This window comes from Protopterus annectens, chromosome 3.part0 (assembly GCF_019279795.1).
Source record: "Protopterus annectens isolate FY-2018-M chromosome 3.part0, PAN1.0, whole genome shotgun sequence".
NCBI classification, from domain to species: Eukaryota; Metazoa; Chordata; order Ceratodontiformes; family Protopteridae; genus Protopterus; species Protopterus annectens.
Window position 1 is genome coordinate 1,291,783,008 of NC_056731.1, and position 25,207 is coordinate 1,291,808,214.

Consider the following 25,207-nt stretch of genomic DNA (forward strand, 5'->3'; position numbering starts at 1 on the left):
GGCGCCCACACATATACGGCCCCAGCCCCACCATATGTGTGGGGGTTACAACGGCAGTGGACTGAAGGCAGACATGGCAGTGTGTTATACTCCCAGCCCACTATGGATCAACAACCTACATCATGACATATGTGCAAAGCTTGGTATGTAAGTGATGGGCAGAGGCTGCAATACAGGCACATATGTGGACAACTGTTGCCATACACTATGCAAGGTGCAGGTGTTACAGGATAGTCTGTAACATACTCTTAGTCAGGGAATTGATGGTAGAGATGGTCATGGATGTAACCATGTACCAGTAGCATGCAACACACACACTGCCAGTGTATTATCTGACACAAGACCTGTATGGTGGACAGACAAGACATGATATGCACAGCTCTGGCCGGCATGAGGGTAGGCCCACAGATGTGTGCTATGCAGACAGACTGCATTTCATGGCAAACTAGTATGTACACCCACACCCTGTAACACCAGTACTGTACAAAGCATAACACAACACTACTCACAGTCTGTCTGTACTTCCTGATCCTCCTACAAATATGTGGCTGCCCTTAGTGTGCTGGTTCTCCTGTAAGGGGTATTGGTACATGCTGTCAGTAGCACTGTTTTCCACACACAGGACAGATGCCCATCACACAGGAGATGTAATGGGACCACACACACATGATGTGGGAATCTGTAGTGGGTGGTTGCCATGACAGTATTAATTGGGGGTAGTACCCATGTGTAATCATATATCTGGCTATCTGAATAGGTATATGTACATATATTCTCACCATATGTCCTGGAGATGAAGTGTAAGCCAACCCCAGCCTGTATGTTCCCAGTGTCGTAGTTACAGGGAATGTCAGGTATGTATAGCAGGTATACTAGTAGACTATTACTACTGTCATTGGGATTGTCTTCACAGACATGGTGTGTGTGGGAGGTCACATCTGCTCATAACATGTGTGCCATTGGTTACTGAACAACATCCGAAGAAGATCAGTGTACAGTACCACTGCTAGCACGTAATGCCACTCTGGACTGCAGCAGAGTTTTGGCCAATATATTACGAGGGTCAGACACAGTCTGTACAGTCCAGAGGTATACATATAAGCCCTTAGTGCTACACATGTGTACCATGCCTGACAATATGGATGTGAATGGCCATGTAGATGAGTATAACACATAACGACCAGTATATGATGTCTACCATGGGTCATGCATTCACACACCCCTGCCTGGCCTGTAACGGTATGACCACTGGTACAAGGGTGCCATGGCCACATACTACACAATAGATATTGACATATATCTGCACTGCATCCCACTGCCCTGTTTGACATACATGACTGTTAGGAGAGGTCCGGCAGTGGGACATCTGGCTGGTATCTGCACATGACATCCCACTGGGTAGGTACACTCAGCTGCTAGGCATGTCACAATGCACTGTGCAGGCTGCAGGCAGACTGGCTCAACACCGGCCTACATCCTCCAAGGGGGAATGCACATGTATCTGCATATAAAGCAGGCTCAACAGGCATGTCACAGCACAGGGTAAGATACACCTGTGTGGCAGTGCATATCCACAACCAATGTGGACACAGCCACTGCCACATATGGTTAGCTAGCATGGTATTACAGTATCTGGACTATGTGTTCGACACCATCCTCATATGTGCCACTCAAAGACTGACTCTACATATACTGGCCTGCTACACAGTTTGGTCTGGTTGCTGTCTGTGGTATGGGATACGAGTGTTTATGGCCCTACAAACATGTACGCCACTACAGTACCATATAGTAGGGCAGCATGTAACATCTGATAGTAGGGGAACTAGAACAATGTCATCTACCGCAGTCTGTACACAGGCTAAGGTACATATCAACACTACACACACTGTCGACATTCACCGTAGGTACACAGACCTTAGTATTGTACGAACATCCACAGAATGGGCAGGTAATGTCATGTAATGTAACCCCTACTGTACATAACATGTGTAGCAGTCAGATATATCAGAGGCTTGTTCTCAGATATGATGCCACAAAGTATGGTGTACAGCACATATGCACCACTTCATGCACGACATATGTACAAAGGTTGACAGAGTTGTGGCTGGGAGCACATACACAGGGCCAATATTGACATGTTGCTGTGATAACCACTTACATTTACTTTACAGGGTTGCTGCAACATATGTCCTTTGAGGGATATGATGTCTGTGACTACCACAGCTTTCTCCATCTACTGACTGAAATCATCACACTACCTTCAGCAGTCAACAGCAGAGATGCTGCATGGGTGACACATGCAACCACAGACACAACACTGCCCAGGCTGCAGATGACTCTGCAGATGGAGATTCCCCATAAACATGGAACTTACATGGCAGGTACTGAGACATGTACAACAGCCATATCCACACTAACACTGTTAAAGCAACATTACTCCAAATGCAGTATAGCGGCACTTACAGTCTGTAGTCAGATCAGGCATATCCACCTCCTGTTTGTTGCACTGTTTTCACAGTGTATGTTGTAAGAGGCACACCACAATCCATCTGAGATGCTGTTTGCCACACAACAGAGCTAGTTCCTGCTCACAGTGGGTGAAAAGGGCCAACACCACCATGATGTTCCTAGGTATTGGAGTGTGTTTCCATACAATTGGCTATGGGAATGTTACCACAGCTGTTTCACATGCAATCAGCTAGGGGAGGGCAGCGATTTGTGCAGAGACCATCGGCTGATCATAAGCATTACTTACATTACACATGCTGCTGCCTAAGCAAAGCAGGTGTAGGTCTCCACATTCACCTGAGAGGTGATGGGGGATGCAGACAGAGGCAAATACATGTCAGGGAGGAGTGGGTGGGTAAAACTGAAGCATGTTTGTGTCACACACCGAGCCGGACAGGGTATCAAACCCCTGACAACTATGTACTGATAGCACAGTTTACTGTAATTATTGGATGCACCAAATGGGTTACCTGTTGTGGAGCACTCAGAACATATATGTGATGGTGAGTGACATCTGCAACAATGATACAGTAGCTGTACAGTAAGTGACATACATGTGCCTGTCGACATGAACAGGTGCCAACATCAACACAGCCACACTCTCACAAGAAAACACACACATTGACACACATGGCAGGGCCAGGTGTACAACCCATCAGTTGTGGGATTACCACATCACATCACTGTGCAGGTATCCCATGCACCACACAGGTCATATGGGGGCTGTACGAGCAAAGGGGATGGGAAGGTGTCTGACATCAGACAGCATGCTGCAGCATGCCCGTGGGGTAGTAGGGATTGTGGATGCGAACATCTGCAGCATGCAACACACACACAGACACACAGGTTGCCAGTAATGACATGCATGGGTGCATGTCTGCACAGGTGTGTAGTATTTGACTGCACCAGATGGCTGTCCAAGGCTAGGAGATGGGTGTACCTTGGCATCAGGCCACATGATGATGGTCTGCATTGTGGCTCAGGGATGTAGTGTCTGCATTTGCCCACACAGGTGGGTATTGTATCCCCCATCCAGTCACCTGGGTGACTACTGCATGTGGGCAATGCTGTGCATCGCTTGCCATGTCTGTGTTCCTTCCTCCATGACATGGACGGTATCTGGGATGTGCACACCTCGCACATGCATGTACAGTGACATGTGGAACTGTACCTGGGGTGTCCGGCCCATGTTGTGAACACAGATTATCATCAGATGTGCCAGTCCTGCCCACCTGTGGCAGGAGCTAGTAATGGCCAGCAGCTTTACCCTGCACCTACATGGAGTGTATGCCATCAGCATTCCTTGGTGTCAGTGGCATCTGTCCATATGGGCATGTTGTCAGGCATGGTATGTCCGTTGTGGGTCATAATGTGATTGGGGAACATGGGAAAGGTGCACTGTCTGCATGTATGTGCATATTGGACAGATGGACAGGGTGTCATGCCCTCTGTGGCCCACCGCTGTCACTCCATAGTTACTATCAGTGGCCAATATGCAGTGTACTACTCACATATTGGCTGTTACCTAGGCATGTGTGTGTGTATGATACATGGGGTGAGGGTGTGCTCTGGGTATTACTGGGGTTGCTAACTGTGATTGCCTGGCCTTGATGCCACATGTATGGGAATGGCTCTGCACCACGGCCTCACAGCCATATCACATGTATTATTCCTATACAGTGGACATTGTGATATATAGTATGGCCACCATATAAGAAATATGCAAAACCCACTCTACATTGGCCACAGGTGTGACACAGTCAAAACCACCTCTACACAGGATATGGGTTACAAGCACACATACACACCTGTTATGTTTGGGAGTAGAACCCCTGCCTAACTAGTGTATTACACTACAGCACTATGCAGTTATAGTAAGCACCACAGATATTACTGGAGTAGTCCTTGCCCAAAAGTGTATTTCAGAATGACTGACATCAACAGGATTGCCAAAGTAGGGCATTTTAAATGACTGTGATAGACTAGCCTAAAATGCATTGCTCCCTACACAGACAGTGACACACACGATACATCCAGAGCTGCCATGTATGGGGATGGAACCAAACCACGCTTCTAATTCACAATATAGAAGTATGCGGTTACAGGATGTGCTACGGTGATTACTTGTCTGCAACCTTCCCAGAGGTGTATTTCTAGGTGTGGCAGCCTTGTCAAAGGTGGGTATGTGAAATGTGAGTACCCTAAAAGTATTGCTCTCTACACAGTCAGCCATGCACACATACACACACCGTTGGCAGGTTGGGGGCTACAACTCCCAACTAACTCCTTAATCACACTATGGCCATACAATGTTATGGGATGTGCTATGGAAATTACTGTGCTATGATTGTCCCAGAGGTGTATTTCAAGGTGCGTGATATCGGCAGCCTTGCCAAAGGTGTGTAGTTAACTTGTAAGGAATGTGAGTATCCTAAAAATAATTGCTCTCTACACAGTCAGACATGCACACAAACACAGACACACACTTGCTTGCCAGGTTTGGAGTTTGAACTCCTATTTAACTAGTTTATTACACTACAGCAGTATGTAGTTATGGGATGCACAACTGAGTTTACTGGGCTACAGCCTTCCCAGAGGTGTATTTCTAGGTGGGTGACATCAAAAGCCTTGCCAAAGTTGGGTATGTGAAATGTAAGGGGTGTGAGTACCCTAAAAGCATTGCTCTCTACACAGTCAGACATGCACGCATACATACACAGTCAGCAGCTAGAACTCCCAACTAACTCCTTAATCATACTATGGTCATACAATTTTACGGGACATGCTATGGAGATTACTGGGTTATGATCATCCCAGAGGTGTATTACAAGGTGAGTGACATCGTCAGCCTTGCCAAAGGTGGGTATTTGACTTGTAAGGAGTGTGAGTAACCTAAAAAGAATTGCATTCTACACAGTCAGCCATGCACACAAACACAGACACATATAGCTGCCAGGTTTGAACTCCTACCTAACTAGTTTATCACATTACAGTAGTACGCAGTTAGAGGTTGTGCTACAGAGATTACTGGGCTACAGCCTTCCCAGTGGTGTATTTCTAGGTGGATGACATCAGCAGCCTTGCCAAAGTTGGGTATGTGAAATGTAAGAGGTGTGAGTACCCTAAAAGCATTGCTGTCTACACAGTCAGACATGCACACATACACACACAGTCAGCAGCTAGAATTCCCAACTAACTCCTTAATCACACTATGGCCATACAATATTACTGGACATGCTACAGAGATTACTGGGCTATGATCATCCCAGAGGTGTATTTCAAGGTGCATGACATTGGTAGCCTTGCCAAAGGTGGGTATTTGACTTGTAAGGGGTGTGAGTATCCTAAAAAGAAATGCTCTCTACACAGTCAGACATGCACACAAACACAGACACACACTCAGTTGTCAAGTTTGGGGTTCAAACTCCTACCTCACTAGTTTATCACACTACAGCAGTATGCAGTTACGGGATGCACTACAGAGTGTATTGGGCTGCAGCCTTCCCAGGGGTGTATTTGTAGGTGGATGACATCAGCAGTCTTGACAAAGTTGGGTATGTGAAATGTAAGGGGTTTGCATATCCTAAAAGCATTGTTCTCTACACAGTGAGACATACACACATACACACAGTCAGCAGGTCGAGGGCTAGAACTCCCAACTAACTCCTTAATCATGCTATGGCCATACGATGTTAGAGGATGTGTTACGGAGATTACTTGGCTATAATCGTCCCAGAGGTGTATTTCAAGTTACATGACACCAGCAGCCTTGCCAAAGGATATTTGACTTGTAAGGGGTGTGAGTAGCCTAAAAAGCATTAATCTCTACACAGTCTGTGTCGGACAGACACACACACACATACACACGCACTGTTGCCATGTATGGAGTTTGATCTCCTACCTAGCTACATTATCACACTACAGCAGTACACAGTTACAGCATGCGCTACAGAGATTACTGTGCTGCAGCATTCCCAGGGGAGTATTTCTAGGTGGGTGACATCAACAGCCTTGCCAAAGTTGGGTATGTGAAATGTAAGGAGTGTGAATACCCTAAAAGCATTGCTCTCTACACAGTCAGACATGCACGCATATACACACAGTCGGCAGGTAGGGAGCTAGAACTCCAAACTACCTTCTTAATCACACTATGGCCATATGATGTTACAGGATGTGCTACAGAGATTTCTGGGCTACAAACATCTCAGAGGTGTATTTCAAGTTGCGTGATATCAGTAGCCTTGCCAAAGGTGGGTATTTGACTTGCAAGTGGTGTGAATAGCCTAAAAAGCATTGCTTTCTATACAGTCAGTGACAGCAGACATGCACACATACACACACACAGTTGCCACGTCTGAGGTTTGACCTCTTACCTAACTACATTATCACACTACAGCAGTATGCAGTTACAGCATGTGCTACAGAGATTATTGGGCTACAGCTTTCCCAGGGGAGTATTTCTAAGTGGGTGACATCAGCAACCTTGCGCAAGTTGGGTATGTGAATAGTAAGGGGTGTGAGTAGCCTAAAAGGCATTGTTCTCTACACAATCAGTGAGAGACAGACACATACACAAACAATGACACACACTCCCACACACAGTTGCCATGTCTGGGGTTAGAATTCCTACCTAACTAGTCTATCACACTACGGCAGTATGCAGTTATGGGCCTGTGCAGGCCTTGGCATTGGTGGGGGGCTATGTGGCCCTGCCCCTTGCTGCTCCTGCTGAAGCTGTTTCTGCAGGATCAAATTGTGTAGCACAGCACATACAAAGATGATTTCGGTACATGTAGTTGGTGAGTACTGCAAGTCCCCACCGGATGTGTCCAGGCACAGGAACCGTGACTTGAGCATCCCAAACACATGCTCTATTATGATTCTTGTTTGTGCGTGTGCCTCATTATGGAGCTTTTCTTTGGGTGTGTGTGCGTTTCTGATGGGTGTCATCAGCCACAGCTCTAGTGCATATCCAACATCCCCCACTAGGTGACCGTGTGGGATGTCCCCATTGGTAAATTTCTGGTACAGGTGCGTCAGATGCCAGATGTGGGAATCATGATAACTTCCAGGGCAGCCAGCACACACATTCAGTATTATGCCCTGGGCATTGCACATGACCTGGCAGTTGATGGAGAGGAAGCCCTTGCTGTTGATGTAGATCCTACCCTGATCACTGGGTGGTGCTTTGATGCGTATGTGCATGCAGTCTATTGCACCCACTACCTCAGGGTATTCTGCTATTTACTGGAAGAGATGCATACTGCTGGCCAACACCTCACAGGTGACGGGGAAATATACGTGCTCACCGACATGTGCTGGCATGGCATCCAGGAACTGGTGGAGTACCCTCGATGCTGATGCCTGTGAGATCCCCATCATATCCCCAGTTGGCCTTTGGAAGGTACCTGTAGCTAGTATTCTTAGGCCTACACATACTTTCGTTTCCACTGGGATGGGTTCCCCCTCTGTTAGTTCTGTGTGTCAGGCGTGGCCGGCACAGCTCAACAATTTGCTGTAGGAGGTCTCTGTCCACCCTATAGTGTCTCCACTATCTCCAGCTCATGTAGCCCTTGGCAGGTTACCTGGGTCTGTACACTCTTCTCCATCTCCTCCATGTTGGTTGGTCGGCAGTAGTCCCATCCTCACCATCCTCAGCCTCTTCCACAAGTTGTATGATAGCTATTGCAGCCCCTAACATTTTGCTGTTGTGAGTGTTAAAAGTTCCCTGCTTGTTTACATCGGAGATGTAGGGTATGGGGAAAAAATGGAGGGGTAGGTGTTTGCATAGTTTATAGTGGCGTTCTGGTCTGGGCTGGTCTGCTGCCTGTGTAATTGGCTGGTTCCGATATGTTTCACCTGGCACAAACATACTACCCCTTGATTAACTTCCTACTGCTACTTTCCCTTCCCATTGCCCTTCTGATTCATCCCGCAGGCACGCCACGCAGTTGGTGTACTCCAATGTGCACACTGCTGCTATTTCCTGGGTTCACTTCCTTTGTCTTCCTGTAGATCCCATTGAGCAGTGCGCACACCTACTTACAATTTGTTACATGTGCTGGGCAGGTTTAGACACACCCCCTGGCTTTGCTGTGCTAAGCTGGATGCAGCCCCAAGCCACAGGGCTCCAATCCGCTGACAGTATGCCTGACACTCGCACACATGATGTCACCTACCTCCTAGTCTTGCACTCAGTTATTCATACTCTTACACTGTTGGGACCTGCCTCACATGCTGGGGAAAACCGATTGCCTGCTAATGCATAGTTACATGTGTTACACTGTGCCTCCCCACTTAGCAACCACTACTCACTGACCAGGTTGTCTTTTGCCTGCCATTGACTTGCATGGCGGATTACTGATTTTAGTTAGACTGCTTTTTTAAGTTTATTTTCTTATTTCCCCAACAATCCCATTTGTGCGTCGCTACCCTATGCTTCAATGGCCGTAATCGGCGGACATATCATAATAGTTGTATTTTATACATTTTGCATGGTTTGCAATGCCAATGGCCTTCTACTTGGCCATTGGCATGCTTCCTCAATAATATGCAGCCTTTATTTGGGACTGTCATAGCTCCATTTTGGAGTTTGCAGTACCGTACTCAGTTACTAACCGAGTACATTTCTGCATATTACACTAGTCCTGCATGCCCTGATTCTTGCTTCCTGGATGGCAGATTTACCTCATTTGCATGGTTTTCACCTGCAAATGGGGTAATTTGCATACGAGGGCTGGGAACATGCAGTACTAGTGCTAGAGCATCAAACGAGCACGTGCGTAGATCACTCGGCTGCCATATTGACCAAATTTCCTCTTACAATAATCATGCATGCTGTGCAAGCTTTTGAGAATCCTGGGGATGGTGTTTTTTTTTTTATTCCATGGTTGTGGAACGATAGAGTTAGTATATTTAATTTAGAGGGCGTGGAGGGAAAGCCACACACTTAGGAGGGCAGGCAAAACATTTTTATGATGTATTTTGTTAGTTTGAATTTTTTTCTCTTATTTGTGATTTGTGATTCAGTGAAACAAGTTTCTGTCAAATGAATTTTTGGTCATGTGTTTTTCAGTCAAGTGTGATATTGTGACATGAATTGCTGTCCGATCATTTTATAGTAATCTCTCTCTATCTATAAATATCTATCTATATATATATATATATATATATATATATATATATATATATATATATATATATATGTGTGTGTGTGTGTGTGTGTGTGTGTGTGTGTATGTATGTATGTATATATGTATGTATGCATATGCAAAATACCTAGAATGCTGTACTCCTGGAAGTCATCTTGCATCTCCATAAATTCTAAATAGAATGGGCACATCTATGCAATGGATATAATAATAGTGGAAAATATTTCTTATTTTCATTTATTTATTATTTATCAATGAATTTATGTAATAATTTTTCTACATTTGGTACAATCTGTAAAGCTGTATGAAATTCCATATATGCAGCATCTTTACTTTAAAGGAATGAATCGAGTAACAGATCCCAACTTTATTACCTTTGGCATAAGTGCAAATGCTTCATCTTCTTTACTTACTGTCCTCATGACAGAAAAAGGGGGGTAAGTTACTCAAAGCATAAAGGGTTTTCATGCCAAAAAAAAAAAAAAAAATCAGAAAGCTTTATAAGTGATAATCCTTGAGTAGGAAATCCTTTTAACTTTGCACTGCAATACAGGTTTACAGCTAGAAGTTTGACAGTTTTACTGCTCATTATTTTCACAGCCATAGGTGTCTGTTGTAAACACTGCCAATGCCTCCAGATAAACCTCTCAGTGTAATGGATAGTACCCTGCTTAACCCTGAGTCAGAGTCAATTGTTTGCTAGGGTTCCCGGCAGTACTTTTATAAGCAATGTCATTGTTTAATTCTTTTAACAAGATCAAAATGCAAAATGTGTTTTCTAAGAATCACATACAGCAGTGAAAGAACTATTAAGTTTAAATTAGGTAATTAATTTTGAGTACTTTGCAAAAAATTCTTACAACAATAATAAAAGTAACACAGGGAACATTAATATCAAAATGGAATTTTATAGCCTATGTCAGTAACATTAAGGGACAAACCCTGTCTACAGGTTAGGCAGATGGCTTTCAGCTAGCAACTTGGACATTTATCCACACAGGCAGGAGGATAGGTATGCCCATCCTGTGGGGGAGGGGTCTCAGATGTCTTCCACTGTGACTCAATAACAAGGCATCACTAGAAAGCAGAAGCTCATCATTCATTGAGAAGCTAGGTTAGAAGGATACAAACACAGCCACCAAGCCAATGATGGTATATATAATATGACTGAGGGGGGGCATAGGTGACCCATCACAGTCATATTACCATTGGGGGTAGTATTAGGCTTATAAATGAAAAATGCTCTTACTGTCAGAATGCTGATGAGAGTACAAAGCACCCATTATGGCTATCTGGATGACAGTCTTTCAGAGGCTTGATAGCCAAGAAGCGCAGTTGGAAAACAATACAAAAATATGGCATTGTGTATGTTGCTTCTTCATGATCAGATCCATTGTTTGTCCTACAGAATCAGCTGCATTTTTCCTAAAGTGTCTCACTGTGCTTTTGAAAATAGTATAATATTTAATCAAGACTAAAATGCTATATGTTTTTGGCTTGCAATCATTTTAAAATGCTGAGTATTACATCCTCATTATACTAAACTGCAAAGAAAGAATGCCTCAGCTCAGCATTTGCAAAATCAGTTTCATTGTTTGCTAGCACTTCTAAAAGTGCATGTGAAGGCATGATGGCTAGCCATTTATCAAAAAACAATATGTTATATGTAGTTTCCTGTGATCATTTTTTGAAACATACAGAATCAATTATTCTTTACTAGTATTTTGGTTAACACATAGAAAAACAGTTTAACTTTATCAAGAGGATACTGCTGTATATTGTTTACTTCTCACAGTCATGAACTTCAAAGCAATAATGTTTCAGCTTGGTTCCATTAATATACGTTTCTGTTCTGTACTAACATTTTTTATGTCACATTTTGGAGTACAATAATGAATTTTTTGATAAGAAAAAATTGCTATCTGCTGTTTCCTTGCTGTTAACTCATTTTTCCTTTCAGTCACACTCATAGATTTCATCGATTCAATGGCTCATAGTTATGTTCTAGGCAATCGGTTTGTAGAGTATTAAAGGCTATGACAATAAACATATTGATAAGTTCCTTCTAAATACATGGATAGCAACACAGGATATCCCAGGGTAGAACTGAAAGCTCCCCATTTAATTAGCTACCTTTACCTTGAAAGTGGGAGTGGAGCTACTCTGCTTTATATGTAGTAGAAGCTTGTTACAGAGGTGGTGGATACATTGGGACATGGCACCATGACTCCAGCATGTTGTATTTGTCTGTTGATGAAGGTTTAGGTTCTTTTACTGGGTATTTGAGCAACTATTTTTTCTGCAAAGGAACAGTAGCTCAAGGAGGGTTGGATCTGGCATGACTCAAGAGGCTAGAACCACAGGAAGGGGGGACTAGAGGAGATTGAGTACAGCTGAGAGATGTCAGTTCATCTGAATAACCAAGGGTCTTTAAGCCATTAATATTTTAAGATAGAATGTGCGATATGTTCAGTCAAGAACATGTCAAAAAAACATTCTATTCAATAGTGGGTCTTATAAGAAATACAAAAATTAGAATCAAGATGTATTGGTATTTAGAGAAGATGCCACGGCAAACTAAATGATCCAAATAGAGAGGTTTCCAAACTACAATAGAGAAATGGAGATTAAAAGGAAATAATTTATCAATATGCACCTAAATCACTTGTAATAGTAAAAACTCAGTTTGTGCTTGTGAAAATGGTAACAGCTTTAATCAAAAGCAAAATGCTGTATGTTTCTTTCCTGAAGTCATTTTAAAATAATAGATGTTGGATACTGTGTTCCTAAACTATAAAACAAGTGCACTTAAAGTGACAAGGGTAATATCCATCACAATTGTTATTTTGGATGTTTGACAGTACTTGTGAAGGCTACATTTACTTCTTTATCAACTGCAAAATCCTGCATGTCATTTCCCTATTCTTATGTTTGTTTTCCCTTTTAATCATATAAGATTGGCTTCAGTTGTTTGTTAGTGCATCTGATGGCCTTATAAAATAATGTCATGTTTTACATAGAGCAGCCTGCTAGATTTTCCTTTTGCATGTCATTTAAGTTTCTGTAAACTGAAAAGGAAAAAGATTTAGCTCAGGATAGATAAAATCAATTTCAATCCCTTAGTTGCTAATATATTTTTTCTAAGTAATGTAAATTTTTTTCATAAAAAAAATACTGCATGCTGGTTGCTCGTGCATTTTTTCATTTGAATCACACAGAATCAGTCTTTATTTTTTGATAGCATTTCTGACAGTCCTCGTGAAAGAAATATAATTTTCTGTCAGGATGAAAATACTGCACATTGCTTTTCTGAAAATTTTTTTTTACTTTGTCAACTATTTCTGAATGTTAGACTGAACACTAGAGTGCTGCCTTTCAAAGCCTTATTACAAACTGCCCTGCTCATACATTCACATGCAAAAACTCCCTCAACTGATATCTGTAATCTTATAAAATAGACAAATAGTCTGATTACTGATATTGGACTACTACTTTTTACTACCAAATCTGACATTGGTGGATGAATGAATGAATGAATGCTGGATATGAATCTGCCTTCCCTGATTTGCTATTGATTATTTCAGAGACCTGTAAGGACAGAGGTGTAATTGTCTACCACAAAATGTCTGACTTATGAAGCTTAAACACAGATAAGTGGTCTAAAATAGTTTTAACGGGTTTAATACCTACTATTTTTGCATTGCATGTGTTGAGATGATATTTAAACTCAACAGCTGAAGGACTTGCCTATATTATGCCATGTGTCAGGATACACTTATTAATATCTAGCTAATTGAAAATATCTAACACCCTTGACCCTGAAAGACATTCAAAAGGAAACAAGCTTGAATGTTTTGGACTTAGTAATTCCTGTTTTCAAGCCATAGCCTTGCAAATCCAACACAATCTTCCTGCCATTCTGTAAAGCAGTTTACCTTAAAATATGCTGCCAGATGGTCATTAAGCAAAGGTGGCTTAACAAAATAAGCAGGTAACAGTAACAATTGCTGGTATTCAGAAGCAATCAGTGTAGAAAGTAAGACAAAGTAGTATGAATGGTAATGCCCAGGGTAGGACCAATTTAGAGACTTAGGTATGTGATTATGCAAACTTTAAAAATTGTACTGTCAGTGTTATGAGGAAATTACCATATACTTACATGGAAATAAGCAACACCTATGCTAATGAGAGCAATTGTAAAGGTAAATGAGGATAACAACATGATTGAGTTATTATGAAATGCATAAAATTAAGTAATGAGATGCTTCATGCAGCAGAGTTGCACATTGTCATTTTTTGTTGAATAGAGACAGACAGAGAGAGAGAGGGAGAGAGAAAGAGAGCAAGATAGACTTCATTATAATACTAGGAAAAACATCTGCATTAGATGGACATCATTTATTAGAGGTCATTCTCACAGCCAGCATCTATAATAGTACTTGTCATTATCATCATCATCCATTCTTCTGGCAGATCTGACTGCCCATAAGACACCATCACCTACGCAACAGGGACATAGCTTTATGCTGTCATATAGGCAGACACTCCATATGGGAGCTTATAGATAGATGCTATCATCACATGGAACCCTGTTGATTGTCATTCTTGTTATGGGATCATTCCAGTATTAACCATGGTATTTTGCAGACTTTTGCCTCACATGCTGTATCAGATTTTTTCTTTTTTTTTATTTTTAATATTTTTATCAAGGATAAAATAAGAGAATAAACACTATCTAATCCATTGATAATACTGAAAAGACAATGTTTAACAACAATGAAACTATATCAATTATTTACATTATTTACATAGGCCTGAAAAATGTTTGAATAGTACAAATATTTTAAGAAAAAAAAATTCAGTGAAGCAAACAAATAATGATTAAACGGTTAAAAATCATTTTGGAAAGTCTCGATAAGGTTTTAAACCTTTGTCCATGGATTGTTAGTAAAACTCCTTGGATATATTCTTAGTTCTTTATTTCTGCCTTCCTTGTTTATGGTTTCTTCTAGTAAGGAGAGAAATTCTCCAACACTCGGAGAGATGGTAGAGATCCATTTCCTTGTAATACATTTCCTGGCTACTTCTAATATTATCCGTAATAACTATGAATCTGATTTATTCAAAGAAAAAGTTTCATCAACATTAAGAAAAATTAAAGTTTTTGTTAATGTGCAGTTATCTGAAAATAAATCTGAAAGAAAATCATCAATATCTATCCAAAATGCCTTACGTTTAGAGCAATCATAGAACATATGAAAACTTACTAACATCTTAATTTGCCTAAAATGTTATATGAAAAATAGTGTAGTTACATACACTTGTTTATGCATACTATATTAGCTAATCTGCATAGTCTGTCAAAACTGTACTATATAAATGTGTATGTGTATAGTTTATCTATCTTCTGTGTTAAACACTTTACATGCATTGGATACCTTGACATGAATCAAAGTTGATTTCATTACTTCTAGTTACATAATTGAACTAAGTTCCAAGTACTTCTCCTGACTGTATATAAGTTACAACATGTTTATCACTTTTGGAAATTCTTGTTTAACTTCTATTATCTTGTATTATATTATGGAGCTTTTCTCCCCAGATCTCCACTAAAAATTGGTTTATTTCAGTCCAGTGGACTTTCCTGGTCAACAAAAGCAAACAAATAAATAAATAAATAAATAACATAAATAAATATGGAACCAATTTGCATTACATGGTGTCAGACATTTCCAGCAAATAATATTTTTTGATTTTTTGAATTTAACAATTTTTTTCTGGAGTTAAAAAAAGTTCTGCGTAAATATTTCCAAGTAAATACACACCAATATTGAATCCAAGAAGTGAATTTTACTGAAGACAGAATTTTAAGTTTTTCTGTCTGGGGGAGACTATGAGGTAGGCCTTTAGTCATTGTGATCCCTCGCTAAGTTGTTAAAATGGACCTATAACTTAACAAAATGGTGTATAATGTGGATACTAAACTGTCAAACTGTTGATCATTAAATAATACTTCAGATATGAGAGTGATAAAGGGAGGTTGATCTAAATATGAAGAGTTCTGAATAATTCTGCATAAGTCTTGAGAATAAGCAATTACACTTTTTAGTAATAACCAATCTTGCAATGATGTTATAGTCTTTCATAATTTGCTGATATTGTAAAGTTTCCACGTCTTTAATGAATTGTTTCTAACAAATAAAATGTTCAGTTTCCCATTCATTAAAGATGTTAATGTGGTTTATCTGGGAAGTTTTTTGTGATTTTAAAGGGGATTATTAGGTCAAACCAGGATTTGATATCTGCATTTGAGTATATTATTTTTCTAAATGTGTTAATAATGTTATTTACATAGTTTAGTTTCATGGGTTTTGTCACATTATATTGAACAGTGTGACTAAGAAGAGACCAAAACTTATCGGAGGGATGTTTGGAAGGAATTTTACATGACAGTGGGTTTTCATTCTGTAGTTTAGCAATTTGGAGATCTTTCCAATTTGAGTTGTAATTTAAGCCAATCCAATTTAATGTGCTTTTAAGTAATGATGCTTTGATATATGTTTCCAACTCAAGGAATCTTAAACCACTACCATCCCAAGATCTAATATGATGCATATATGCAATCCTATTTTGTTTGAGTACCATGGGAAGTTTAATACAGTTTTATTTATGAGTTTAATATAATTATTCTCAGGATGGGTGTCTAGAAATATATAACATTTTTGGAAGGGCAGTCATTTTTAACAATTATAGTCTGTTCTCGAATGAAAAAACATATTGTTCCAGCTACTTATGTATGTATTTACCTGAGATATCATGCTTTTCTAATTTGATTCTCTTGTTTTTCCAAGTTTTTGCATAAGGTTATGCTTAAATAGTCTAGTGTATTAATTTGTTCTCCAATAATGCTTTGGTTTACTAGCTGAAATTTCCCTTTTTCATTAAGAATAATATGTTTAGATTTTTGCTTATTAAAGTGCAGGCCTGAAATTATTTGAAAGTTACTTATTGTTGTGTCTAGTTCTAATAATTCTTGATTTGACTTAGGTAAGATAAAAATAATATAATCCACAATAGTGTTATTTTAGAATTGTGTTGCTTATAAATATTAGTGCTTTTGATTTCTTGATTATGTCTTATTGATAACATAATATTTCCATGACAAGGGTAAATATATTGAGATAAAGGGCAATCTTGTTTGGTGCCTTTGGTTATAAGGATGTACTTTGAAGTGAAGTGGCCTAATTTGACATATGCCAAATTATCTTTATAAATAGCCTTTATCATGGAGATGAAAGATATTGGAAACGAGAATGCTTTTAGTGTTTCAAAAAAAAAAAAATTGAGTTTACAGATTCAAATGCTTTTTCTATGTCTAGACTCACCAACAAGGCTTCGTCATCTTCCTTGTTTAAGAATTCTATTAATGTTAATGTTCTTTTGATATTATCATGAGTGTGCTTTTTATGAATAAACAAGGTTTGGTCATTATGAATTAAATGTGAAAGTGGAATCTTTATTTTGTCCACAAATACAGACATAAAGATTTTGTAGTCATTAATTAATAAAGAAATTGGTCTATATAATTTACATAGCTGTGAGTCATTGTCAGATTTAAGAATAGGGTTAATCAAGGAGTATCTCCAAGAGGGAGGGATCAAAGTTTCAGTTTGTACTTCAACCAGGATCTTATGAAGTAAAAATATAACTGAATCTGGAAAAAGCTTATAAATCTCTGCTATGATGCCATATATGCCAGGAGCTTTGTTAGGTTTAAGGTATTTGTTTTTATTTTTGATTTTATTTAGAGTTATTCCTTTCTCAAGAGTTGTACTAAGATTTTCTGGGATGGCATTCAAATTTAAAGTGATTCATTCTTGGGCTGTAATGTTGTTATGTGTTTATATTATCAGAGTTATAATGTTTGTTGAAATGATATCTAAAGGCTTCTAATATATCTTCAATATCAGAAACTGTCTTATTAGTATCTTCATGAAATAATTTTAAAATATGATTTGCCTTGGAATGTGATTTTGCTCTAAATTACAAATTTTGCATGTGTTTGGGAGTAAGAGCATAAGAGTTTAGTTTCATTTTTTCTAATGCTAACTTTGTTTTGTATGCCAAAATATCTAGATATTTCTTGTTTGCTGTGTCTATTTCTTTTTTGTTATTTGAGTTTAATTGTGATGACTTAGAGCTCAAGGTTAATTGAAATTGTAGGTTTTGTAGTTCCAATTCCCATTCCTTAAGTTTTTTGTTATACCACAGTATAGTTTTACCATAAATATGTGCTTTTAGAGCATCCCACACAATAATAATATTTTTTCAGAGTTATTATTTGTCTCTAAGAAGAAGTTTAATTGTGATAATAACCATGGTTTAAAGTCTCTTAGTTTGGCAATATAGGCCGGAATTCTCGTAATTGTATTTGGTTTTGTGAAGTCTACTTGTATAACTAATATAAGGCAATCATAGTCTGATAAAAGGAAAAGGAAGGAAAGTAAAGGATGTAAGCTTTAATACTCTGGTTTGAGTTTTAAATCTATTATTAGTGTATGTATAACAGAGTGATTTGTTATTTTTAGAGTAATATGTATCATACGGATTATGAGAATTTATCCATTTCTTAAGAATTTTGGCAGTGGATGTTAGTCTAAGTGGACAACTTCTTGTTGTATCAGAATTATCTAACAAGCAGTTAAAATTACCCCCAAGAATCCGATTCTCTTTTGATATGCTATTAATAATAGTGAGATGTTGTTTAGCAGTTGAAGCACCAAGTCTTGGGACCCAGTAAAGGTTAGCAAGTGTCCAAATTCTATAATTGTATTTTAGGATAGTAATAGCTAGCAATCCCTCAGGGTCTTCATGCTTTTATAATATTTGAGGGCAGATAATATTATTCTTCCATAGGATCATCACTCCTCTTCTTTTACACTTAAATGAAGCATGAGCTAGTATCTATAATATATATATATATATATATATATATATATATATATATATATATATATATATTATATATATATATAATCTAGACATATACATATATTCTGTATTTTTAAAATGTGTTTCTTGTAGGAATACTATTTGTGGTTTGTTTAAGTTAAGGTATTTCAAATAGTTTGACCTCTTCTTTGAATTATTGATGCCATTTATATTAAGTGAAGCTAAAGACAAACACATTGTGAGTTATAGGAATAATTTATCCAGTGGTCATTAAAAACTGATTTTATTATCTCAAAGCATTCAATGAAAGGTTGTGACTTCTAAACTTTGATTTGTTTAAGTGACATGTTTGCAACAATCATGGCTGTGAATATGTTGTGAAGTATATTATAATCAGGCCTAAATGCAGACAGAAGTAACAAAATAATCATATTAAAAACATAGAAAAACAAATAATGCATTTCCCCAACACATACATGGAATTAAAAAAATTCCCAGTTTGAAAGATGAGATAAAATCAATCAAGCTGCTTTCCCAAACCATCATGAACATAGCTATCAGCTCTAAAATGTACTAGTAAAGAGACTTGTGCTATAAACATACAATTGATTGAAAAGTTTCCACTAAGTTATTAAAATGTAGTGAGGAAAAAGGAGAAACACATATATATTAGTATCTTAAGTTACATATGTAATACGGGAGGTTGAGGTTCCTATCTTTGATATGAATTACTATGTGAGATCTAATGAGTTTAAATAAGTAGAACATCTTTATCTATTAGCTAAAGTCAATAAGAATTATTATTTTAAGTATGTTATCCAAAAAGGAACAGGTAAAAAGGAAGTTAGGCTCCCCTTTTATAATATTTATATATTTCAAAAGACTGGTGCACATATATTAGACAGTATTGTGAACAACAGTAATGCACATCAAAGGAGCCTATAGCCTGGCTCAGACATTTATATCTAGTTAGAGTATATGTCAGTCCAACTGAAAGTCTCTCATTTTGTATTTAAAAACATGTTAATTAACCAACAACTTGTGTAAAAATCTTTGGGCTAGTGTAATATGTATAAAAATGTATAAATGATTGCTTGAGAATAGTCATTCATCAACACTCTAATTGTTTGTTCATCTATATTGTTCTAATCAAGTAAAAGCTGGATGTAAGAGTAAAAGCTCCCAAATATTCCTCTTAGGTTAACATTTAGGGGCTTCACAGTTACCTCAGTGAAATACATTAAAGTACATTTTGTTAAGATGAATAGATAATGTTAGACTGCATTTATTTTTATAGGATTAAAAGTCTTAATACATCATTATATTATTTGTAACAAGAAGTAGTGAATGACCAAATCAATAAAGTGAAAGTGAGGTGACTACATTAAAATGTGCTTAATGCTGACTGTTCACCAACACTGCAAAAATAAACTTTATATAGGCTATACTTATAATGGTAATAAGGCAACATCATATAGCTATTAAGTAAAGGTTTATGATGATTATTGCATTTCCTCTATTATTAAAACAAACTTCTTTACACCACACTGTATTTCATCTTCTGTTCAGATGCAGATAATTTATTATGTGTTATATTATAACCATTCATCTTGCATTTATTTATTATTTCATTTAATTCTGCAAGGTTTTCTTAACTTGCTCCTGTTTTCTAAACAATCTCATTTGGAGTGTAGCCACTTTAGATATTTTGCATATAATAGAGAAATCACAACAAACTTTGTAATAGAGAAGCAAGTTATATGTTCATTAAGAAAAGGACCCTCATCATTAACTAGGTTATATTGATGTAACAATGCTTGCAATTTTTAAGTTTACCACCAGAGGTCAACTCATGTATATTAATCTATGTTAAATCTAGTTGTTTACACTTTTTATTCACCTCATAAAAGACAGATGATTATTAGACGTATTTCTTGCTTAAGATTCTTACAGTTATAAAAGCTTCTATATAGCCAACATCTGCTGACTGGGCTGGACTTGAGGCCACTATCTTAATTCAGCTATCAGCAGTATCATAATCATATTTATCTGTAAGCTTATTTACCCTAAGAGCTGTCATTAAAAGATTCTGAGAAGTACTATTTGACAGTGACATTCAGGACCATCTCACACATGTTACTGTCCCCATAGTAATGAAGCATGTGATTTTCTTTTTTTTTTTTTTCTTTTTGCATGTAACTGCCTTAATGTCTACAATTACCAGGGTTACAACACCTTTTTTGTATATAAGTGCCTTAATGTCTACAATTAGCAGAGCTATAACACTTTCTAGTCAAAAGCGTTATTGATGAAACCCATATAGACCCTTTAGTTTTATGCAGCAATATGAAAAAGCTGTTAACCAGGTTTTGCTGTACAAATACTCTGTACTTGTCTTCAGTCTAATAGAACTTCCTAGGCACTGAAGCTTGAGGGTACAGTTATAACAAAATGTTCTCAAAAGCTTGCACAGTTTGCTGTCTTCAAGTATTACATAATCAGGAAACACTACTAGAGACTTTAAATTGTGGGCATATTTATGTTTCTAAGTCTGGACTGATTCAGGCTTATACTGTCTCTGTCAGCTTTAATTTAAATTAGTAATCATATTAAATGTTATTTTCCATTTTCTAAACATCAGCTTGAAAATAGTAACTTTTTATATAAATAAAATAATCTAACTTACTTAAATGCAGCAGTCTGAGTGTTTTCAACTTTACTTAGGAAGTTTGAAGCTGAGGGTGCATCTCCAATACTGTTCCCTATACTTCCTGTAGGGTGCAACATAGCAGAATGGACCAACAGCTTCCAGAAGCCTTAGGGATGACAAGGCAGTTTAAAAACAGCTTGAGGGTCATCTTGAGGAAAGAAAAAGCTTCACCTCAAATTTAAACAACTTTTTTTGAGTAAAAAATGGCTTAGTGAGGTAAAAAAGGGAAAAAATAAAGCTAAAAATGGTGCTATATTTACCAGCAGATGTTTGCCAGTTGTATAGTATAACAGATACTCTAACATTAATAAGACATTAAATTGAGAATTTAAAGTTAAATAAATGAAAAAAAAACAGAGTTATTGTGACACTTTATATTATGTAGTTGGTTAAACAAGCTGCATTTGTGTTTTAATAAAGATTTATACATGTATGCAGCATGGAGCCCTTCCCAGCTCACTTAAAGAAGCAGCTGAATATATTAGATTTACTAACAGTGCCTTATTTGGAAATCAGCTCCGTTCTGTTTTTGTTTTCTTTTTTGCTGCAAATTATCTCAGTATGCAATGAGATTAAACTTTATAAGCAATTCCTTAATATTATTGCTGTGAGTTAACTATTTGCTCTGTGTGTTAAATTATATTTAAACAGCATTAATTACCAGAATAGTGGAGTAAGTATGAATTAAGAGACAGTAATCACTAACAAAAAACAAACAAACAAAAAAAAAAGAACAAGATTTGATTATTTACCAGTTGATTCTTTGGGAGATGACTTTTTTGTGGTAGCTGAAGTCTCAGTTTTTGGTTTCTTCTTTTTGACATCATTCCATGTATTTTTCTCAGATGTTCTCTTTAAAGAAGACAGGGAAAAGTCCATATCCTCTGAGATGGTCATTAGGTTACTGTTTGTTATAAAGCAGATAGCTTCATCCAGATTATTAAAGATTTTTGTACCAGAAGAAAGGAAGAAAGGTGCATTTTGATTTTTGCTGGATACAATATTTGGGCTCTGATGTTGTTTTGTTTCAGATGTTTAACTAGTGACCAGCATTTCTTCCTCATTTCCAGAATTCTCACAGAGTAGTCATTGTCAAATCTGATGGGGTGTTGGTTAAATCTTAATGGGACTTTCCTCCAAGCTGTATTTTAATACTAGTTCCTTATCAATATAGGAGAGGAATTTTACAACAATAGATCTCGGTGTTGCTGTGGGGTATGTGGGTACTGGCTTACCAATTTCCCTATGAGCTCTTTCTATACCAAATGAGAACCCTTCTTGCAAGTCTATAATTTTGGGAACCCAGTTATTCAAGAATAAAATCATGTTCTCACCTTCTGTTTTCTCTGGTAATCTAAAATTCAAATATTGCATCTTCTCCCCCAATTTTCAAGGTCATCAATTTTATTCATTAGCCATGCATTTTGTTTGAGAAGAAAGTCTGTGTGCAGTTCATCCTCCTTTAATCTTCCATCTCTGTCAGTTATGGCTGTCTCCATGTCCATTATTTTATGTTGATGTTGTTGAAAAAAAGTCTCTAAAAATGTCAATCTGTTTAGACCTATTTTCACTTAAATTCAGCTTTTGTTGGAAATCATCTGTCTCTAGTGATAGTGACTGTCGAGTGGAAGGTAGCAGCTGTAGTTCTTTCCTCAGTGTAGTATCAGATTGTGAAGACTTGGAGTGGTTCACTTTCCTTAACTTTTAGTCTCAAATAATTTTACAGGAATTTTTTTGAATAAAAACTTCAAAGTTTGTAAAGTTAAAGATTAGACTATTAATAACTAGATTTTATAAAATTTAAATATATATTAGTCTAATTCCTGTCTATTATGTTAATTTTATAGAGCTCAGAAAAATTATTGTGCGTAGCTGGCCATTCCTCTATCAGTTTCTTGATGTCACGCTAAAGCATATGGAGAAACACATAGGTTCAGAAATTAGTATTAGGCTAACTGCCCTTGTGGGCCATTTTGAGCCTAGCCAATTACCCCACATGAGAATCAAACCTTGCACCTTGTGTCTCTAAGGTAAACATCTTAGCCATTATGCCAACCTCCCACCCAACATGTTTTTTCACATGGTCCACAAAGGAAAGGCACACTAGCTTGCAGGGTGTTATGTGAAATTGCCATTACTCTGAGGTTCCTTAGACTATAGACTACATCTACATTGCCATTAAAGCTTTGCCTAGTTTAAATGGGTACGAGTAAGTCAACTGGAAGTGTTTTCACTCAGTCAGCTGCCAGATGATGTGTAGTGCACTAGGCATTATATGCAATATGTCAGTGTGCCATCTAGATAGTTCTCATAATTTCCACATCTGGCAAACATTCAACATATATTAGCAATTTCTGTAAAGTAATTTCCTATAGGGACATCTTACTGGTGATGCCAGATACACCATGGATCCATGCCTACCTCTTAAGCTTTTAGCACAAGAAATCTGGAGAAAGACTACCGTAATGGGGCACAATAGCCCAAAATATGGTCAGATTTTAAATATTGCTCTTATAAACCTAGAAATTTGCTAGAATAACTGGATTAGTGTTAGCATGCATTATCTGAAAGATATGAAATCAGAACTCAAATGTATGTGAAATATGAAGCCTGAAACTTAAATGTATGTGATTATTTTTTGACTTCAACCATCAGTGATTTGTGAGAAAAACACAAATTGTATGAGGATGAGACTAAAAATATGACTAAAAAATCTGGACATTCTGCAAAAATCTAGATGGTTGAGAGACATCGATCCAAGGCTCATGACACCAATAGACAACCCAAAGATTGTGACTGAGATGAAATATGATTTCTCATTGAGCTAGGCCAATAAAATTCATAAGTGTTTATTCAGATAGTTGAAGACCTGCTTCTGTTACTTAGATCCATTTACCTGTGCTCTACATAATGCTCTGGCAATCTGCACCAAGATGTTTGCTCACTATGTAATTGTACACAACATGGTGGTATGCAGGCAACTATAACACAGGATTGTCATTGATGAACAGAAAGACTGGACTCAGACAGATTGGATAAGGAGTCATTAGATGATCACCTTCAGGAGGAGCCCGTGAAAGGCTGATGCAGGTGCACTATGCCAGGGCACTGGCAAAGTGGTGGCATCTGGTCCATAAATGCATGCCAGAATAGAAACAACAAGAGATAAAAAAATGGTGTATGCAAAACTAGACCCATGCTATGCAGTACAGTGCATTACTGTTTGTGCTGTACATTAGACATTACTTAACCAATTTAACACAGCGGTAAAGGCAGAGCAAGGTTATCATCATTTGTAGTAAAGGCAGAGCAAGGTTATCATCATTTGTAGGGAAAGGGAGGGGCACAATGTCAGGGTCCAGCAATGACTACAAAGGTTGAAATGGGATAGACTATAATGTGGAGGAGATTCTACTAAATGGCTGGGTGATTGGCTATAGTTGTGTATATTGTAAAGTGTAAAGGCTGCAGTTCCCAAGGTAGACAGGTAGCCAGACATTGTGACTTACTACATAATACCGGTACTGATGTGGCACAGCTGCAGCAAATGAGGTAGCACTGCACAGGCATGGATATGACAAAGATGCCCTCCTATGAATGCCATTGTCAGCAAAATCTAACATCAAATGACGTGGAGCTGCATGACTATGACTTCCTAGCTGTGTGATGTGAATGATGACCAAGTAGGCTACATCTTTGAGAGCAGCACCATCATGTCACAACACTCTCATCACCATTATGTGGGTGTCAAGGAGGTAGCACAGTGAGACCCTGGGGTACCTGTCCTGTGAAATATGCTCACAGTGGAGACAGAGGAAAGATAGCCAAGAGTATGACACTGTCCCTAGTGAGGATAGTTAAGAGATTGCATAGAAACTTCAATAGT